General features: G+C 41.8%; 1 long non-coding RNA gene across 1 annotated transcript; it reads left to right on the top strand.

Annotated features, from left to right (window-relative positions):
- The first annotated feature begins 3829 nt into the window (after nt 1-3829).
- On the top strand, nt 3830-5293 carry LOC149407743 (uncharacterized). The gene is made up of 3 exons (XR_016301476.1): nt 3830-4121; nt 4229-4300; nt 5010-5293. It is a non-coding gene; the product is annotated as an uncharacterized LOC149407743 (long non-coding RNA).
- The last annotated feature ends 361 nt before the right edge of the window (nt 5294-5654 follow it).

Genomic DNA, 5654 nt, shown 5'->3' with positions numbered 1-5654 from the left:
GCAAGGTTAGACCTGAAGTCTATGAATTGGAAACGATGAATGGCGTCTCGGTGTTGCATTCTTGGAATTCCCAACACTTATGAAAATATTTATATTAAATAACAGATCATCATTGAAATACGTCATGAGTTGATCCCACTAAGTGGGTATGCAGCCAGCCCGCAAAGGCACAGTCACCCTTCTTCTTCACTTTATATTTGTCAAAACCCGCCAAAGTCAGCTTTCACTTGATCTTTTCAAGGGTTCAAAGTAAAATTTAGAACGACCTCCACATGCTAAATCCGGGCTCATACATCCGCAGTCTTGTAAGACGAAACTTCTGCCCGAAAAAGGCTGAGCTCCGCAGCTTGCATCACAAGACAAGGGGACTTAGGAACTATTAAGCCGAACCCATGCGTTCGCATACACCGGAGCCGGGTCTTGTCCCGCAAGGAGTTTTGACAAAGATAATAAATATGCTCTATCGAGCCCTAACAACATATTCAACAATAAAATATTCATAAAAAATAATATTAACACCATGCTGGCCCACCTGGACAAAATAGCACAATGAACCGCCTCCAATGGTTTATTTCGAATAAAGAAAAATAATAAATAGAATTCGGAAACTATACTGGCAGATCCGGGCAAAACAGTATGCTGAAGAAGTTTAGGAAACATACTAAATAAGCTAAATAAAAAAGAGAAGAATGCAATTATTATTTTCCCTTACTGATGGGCTTTATCCTATCAGCCTGATGTCTCAGCTCGCTCCTCTTCGATCGAGGCTCCAGCTCGATCATCCTCTACAACAATAATAGTCTCGGCATCAGCTCGGGGCATCCTCGCATTGAGAGGAGAATTTCCCGTCACGAGGCCTACGTTTGACTCGAATTCGTCCACGCCCGCAAGAATCATCTGCTCAACATCTTATCCGTCTAACTCCGAATCATGAGTAAAAGCGACATCAGAGAGGTTAAGAGGAGGAACGAAGTAAAAAAATTTGGTGAAGGTCGATTCGAGTTCCCCCAGATCTTCTTCAGCAGCCTTCAGCTTGCCCTTAATAGTCGATGTTCCTTTGGCCAGAGACCTAAGGAGAGAAATCTTGGCGCAACACTCCATCACGTCGAGCTCGGCGATCTTAACCTTGTCGTTGGCTGAGTGGTGAGCCTTCATGGGGTTGATCATGCGGTGATACTTGACAAAGGTCACCGTTTTCCCGTCGGCACCCGCTTCTCCACTTCGCTTCCGAATGATTGCTTGAGTTGGTCGTGGTGTGACTTGAGTCTGTCATTATCTTTCTGCCTCTCGCTCAGCTCTTCGATATCGAGGTCTCTTTTTTTCTTAGCTCGATCATAATTTATCAAGATCCCTTTAACCCTCTCACTCTCCCTATCGAGTTTGAGCTTCGGCTCGTCCTCTCTCGCTACGTGATTGCTCGCCTCCTTCTTGAGCCACTCGATGTTTGCCTCCATCTAAGCTCTCTTAGCCTTTGTCTCTTCAGCCTTTTCAAGGAGCTCTTTAATGAATTTGTCCCTCTCTATGTGCTTCAACTCGTGCCTCTGCTGAAGAAGGTTGAACTCAGCTATCGCTTACAAAAAGAAGGTATTTCTTGACAAACACACTCAAATATACCGTAGGATCAATCATAGGATTATCTACCTAGGCACTCGCGGTGTGAGCTTGGCAGTATTTCTCGAATTCGACCAACTCCCTGATCGAGGCTAACTTAATCCCGAGCTTGTTGACTTGTCGAAGGACAGCAGTCGAGGCTATCGAATCCTCGTACAAGGGTGTTGAACCCTTGCTATAAAACTTGATCAGAGCGGGCGGAGATCAAGGCTTGGTAAGTTGATATTCTCCCTATTTCTCCAAAGCACGAGGCTTCTTTTGCGAACTCCCGCTCTGTTGGCTTTTCAGCCGCCTTTTCTGGCCACTTCTACGAGCTTCAAAGCTTTGAGTTCGAGCCCCCCTTTTTGAAGGAGAACCTCATTTGGCCTTCATCCCATACGGGGTCACGATAGTTTTGAGAGAGGAATGTGAAGGCCTCTTCCCTATAGAATGGACCTCCCATTCTCCTTCTTCTTCTTCCTCTTCCTCGTCATCTTACCCAATTTTCTTCCACTTGCGACCCCGCACATGTAGTGGGGGTCCTTACAGCTCGGGATTAGGATCAGCAACCACGTGAGTGATCACCACATCGCAATCATCAGAACCCGCATATGACACACGTTGTTCATTTGAGGGCCCGACCACGATCTCCTTACCCTTAGCAGAAGATGCCGAAGTATCCTTTTCAGCAGCCGCTTTCAGCGCGACCTCCTTTTCCGCAGCTTCCTATGTCGCAGCGTTCTTCGCGGAGGCCTCCCTCGCTGCTGCTTCTTTCTTTGACCTCCAACCATCAGCTTGAGCCTTCGTCTCTTCTTCCCCTAGATCCTCTTGTCTTGGATCTTCGTCTGCTTCCCCTATGTCCAGACTCACTTGTTCTGGATCTTAGTCATCCCTTTCTCTCTCTAGGCTCGCTTGTCTTGGATCTTCGTATTGATGCTCATCCGAGCAGACAAGTCTTCCACAGCTACAATAAAGGAAACAAGAATTCATACCAGCAAAAAAAAAGAGCCCTAAAAAACGAAGTTAAGGATTCCTACCTGGAGTTTCCAAACCAAGAAAAGCCCGGTCAAACCTCGCTCGTGTAAATCCGTCCACATCCACATGTTCACTCCGATGCATTATAACAATATCCTCGAACCGATCGTCCAAAGCATAGTCTTCAGAGAAACTACATAGGATTCCATAAAACAACATCAGAAGAAAAGACCCATGGGGAAACAGAGGAAGCGAAAGCAAGAAGCTAGCCTAATTGGCTCCCCTAGACCAGTCCGCATGAACCATATCGACATTACGACCTACGGTGAGCTCGAAAATCCTAACATAAAAATATATCTCCACCCACTTATCATCCCTTGTAGGGATCCCTTGAATAATGGTCACTGCGGGCTTCCACAAGAAATAGAAAGTCCCAGGATGGCAAGAGTTTTTCCTAGTCATATTAAGGCGAATAGGGTCGTTTAGGAAAAGATTTACACCCAATTCGTCAGCCAGGGTAAGTAACCTGCACACGCTCCGCAAGGAAGACAGGTGAGTTGCGGAAGAGTCACCTCCACTTGCACCATGTAACCTAAGAGGAGTCTAGGAATCGAAAACCTAAGCCCACAATTCTCTAGAAAAATCTTATGGACTCACAACTACCCATCTTTTACGGTCTCGGTCGTATCGCTGGGACCAGGTAGTAAAAGTTCTATTTAAGGGCGAATATGAAATTGTAAAGTATAAACTTTTGAATCACTTGAATTGTAAATTCAAGCTTAATAAACGAGCTTCCGTTGTTACAATTAAATTCCTGAGTGAATAATGGTCCTATAAGTTTATCGAAATAATTTAAAATATTTTAAGGTAATGGAAAATCTCATAATAAATCAAGGATTTATCGAGTTTGTCTCGAATAATAAATTATTTTCCAAAGAAATATTCTGGAATTTAATTTAATATGTAAATTCTCAAGAATGAGAATTATTTCCGAGAACGAGAATTAATTTAATATATTTAAATTAATCAAGAATGAACGAGAAAATTCTAGGTTTAATCATATAGTTAAAATCTGTTTGGTTAGGGATTTAATTAAATAATTATGTGATGAAGGAAATAATTGTAACAATTATCAGGACCCATTTGAAAGGAATTTTGAAAGTGGGGTAAGTTCGAGGTTGTGAGAGAAAAGAAGGATTTAATGAGCGAATTCGGAAGTTTGGTTGATATAAAAGTAAAAATCTTTCTCTCTCTCCTCACCCTTTCCTTCGATTTCTTCTTCCGTCTTCGCATTTCTTCTCCACCGTGCGTCACCTGCAAAAACACGAACATTAGGAAAAGGGGAAAAAAAACAACAAAACCAGAACAACACAACGACAACAACGATTATCGACCTCCATCTTTATTCTTCTGCTTCCTCGCTCATTTTTCTCGCACGACCCAGCCAAGCCGCGAACTAGCTAGGAAATCGCGAGCAAACCCCGTTGCAAAACAAACCACGCGTGTGAACCAGGTCACTGGAGAAGAATGAGTGGACACCGTTGAAGCTGTTGAAGGTAAGGATTGAGCTCAATTCCTTCAATTTCTCTTCGAATTCCTACAATTTCTTTCAAGGGTTAAAAATCCCTCTTCCTCATTTCTTTTCTCGGCCGCGTGTCTCAAGAGCTCTGGCGAGCGTCTCGGACGGCGCAAGGAGATAAGATTTGGTCTGGGTAGCTCGATTCCGCAAGTTGAGGTAAGGAATTTCTTACCCAGCCATGGAACCCAAAAATTAGGGTTCTTGGATTGTTGATTTGGGGGTTTTTATTTCCAGAGCGTGTTTGATGATTCTTGCATTGATTTTGTGCTCGGATTTGTGATTGAAATTGATTCCTCAAAGTTCTTGAATTTGGACGAGTTTAGATTTCGGAAATGGTTTTTGGCTGTGTGCCTTGAATATGGAATTTTTGAAATTGTTCATTGTTGAACTCGCCTGATGATTCTGTTGTTGTTTTTGCTGTTTTTGGTGATCTGAGATTGTTGTTTGTTGATTATGAGTTCAGAATTGTGGTTCGTTTGATTTTTTTATGATGATTCGGAATTTTGTGACATGTTGTCTCGCTGATGGTTTGGCCGAGAGTGTTTTATAGTTGGTCTTCGTTTAAAGTTTGGGACACTTTGCCCTTGTGGTTATTCTCGACTAGTTTCCGAATATGAGAACGGCGTTATGTTTCGTGCTTGATTTCGAAACCCGAAAGAATTGTGATATGGTTAATGTGATTTGAGAAGTAATGTTTGATATTCGGTTAGTTCGGTTTTGGGTTTGATATGGTTTGTTTGATTGAGAATTGGTTCGGTGATTGTCGAAATCTCAGAAATCTCTTGGATATCGAAGTGAGACCGAGAAATTCGAGTATGAAATTGGTATTATGTTTTGTTTCGATGCTAGTTTTTGAATTTCGCAGCTTATTCATAGATCGAGTCGGGACGAGAAAGAGCCGTTGTGATTGAAAGCATCAACTCCGGAAAATAAAGAGTTCAGAAAAGAGTAGATCTCGGTCTAACTCGTGAGTGTCGTTAATCGCTTTGTAGCGTTTAGAACTCTTGGGTTAGATCGTAGATCTAGCTGTATGGATTTATTTTAAATAATTGTGAATTATTTATTTTAAAGATGTTCGAGAATTTAATTTCAGTTATTTATTTTGGAATTCTCGGTTTGTATGATTTCAGATTATTTATTTATTTAAGACTTGTTAAAAATAATTGTCGGATTTTAATTTGTACTATTTCTTCGGCACGAAAAGTGTACGGGTCTTAAATAAGGGTAATTTTTAAAAGACCAGAAAAGTAATAAATTAAATTCTCGAACCCCAAACTGATTTGCAATGAATCCTGACAACGAACCTTAACCTCTTCAACATTGCCGAACTAAATAACTAACGGAATCTTAACTTTGGATTCCAGTTCTCTCGACGCTCCAGGACGTGTCAAATAGTCTCGAGAAGCGTGTGAAGCGAGGCAACTCCTGAAGTCAACATTTTTGAGGTGAACTATTCCGGGTAAGTGTAGAGACATAAGTCAACTACTTACCAAGGGAATAATCTTGTTTA

This window comes from Urtica dioica, chromosome 1 (genome assembly GCF_054948205.1).
Source record: "Urtica dioica subsp. dioica isolate 48M chromosome 1, U.dioica_male_clone48M_v1_H2, whole genome shotgun sequence".
Lineage (NCBI taxonomy): Eukaryota > Viridiplantae > Streptophyta > Magnoliopsida > Rosales > Urticaceae > Urtica > Urtica dioica.
This window is presented reverse-complemented; position numbering and strand designations above follow the sequence as displayed.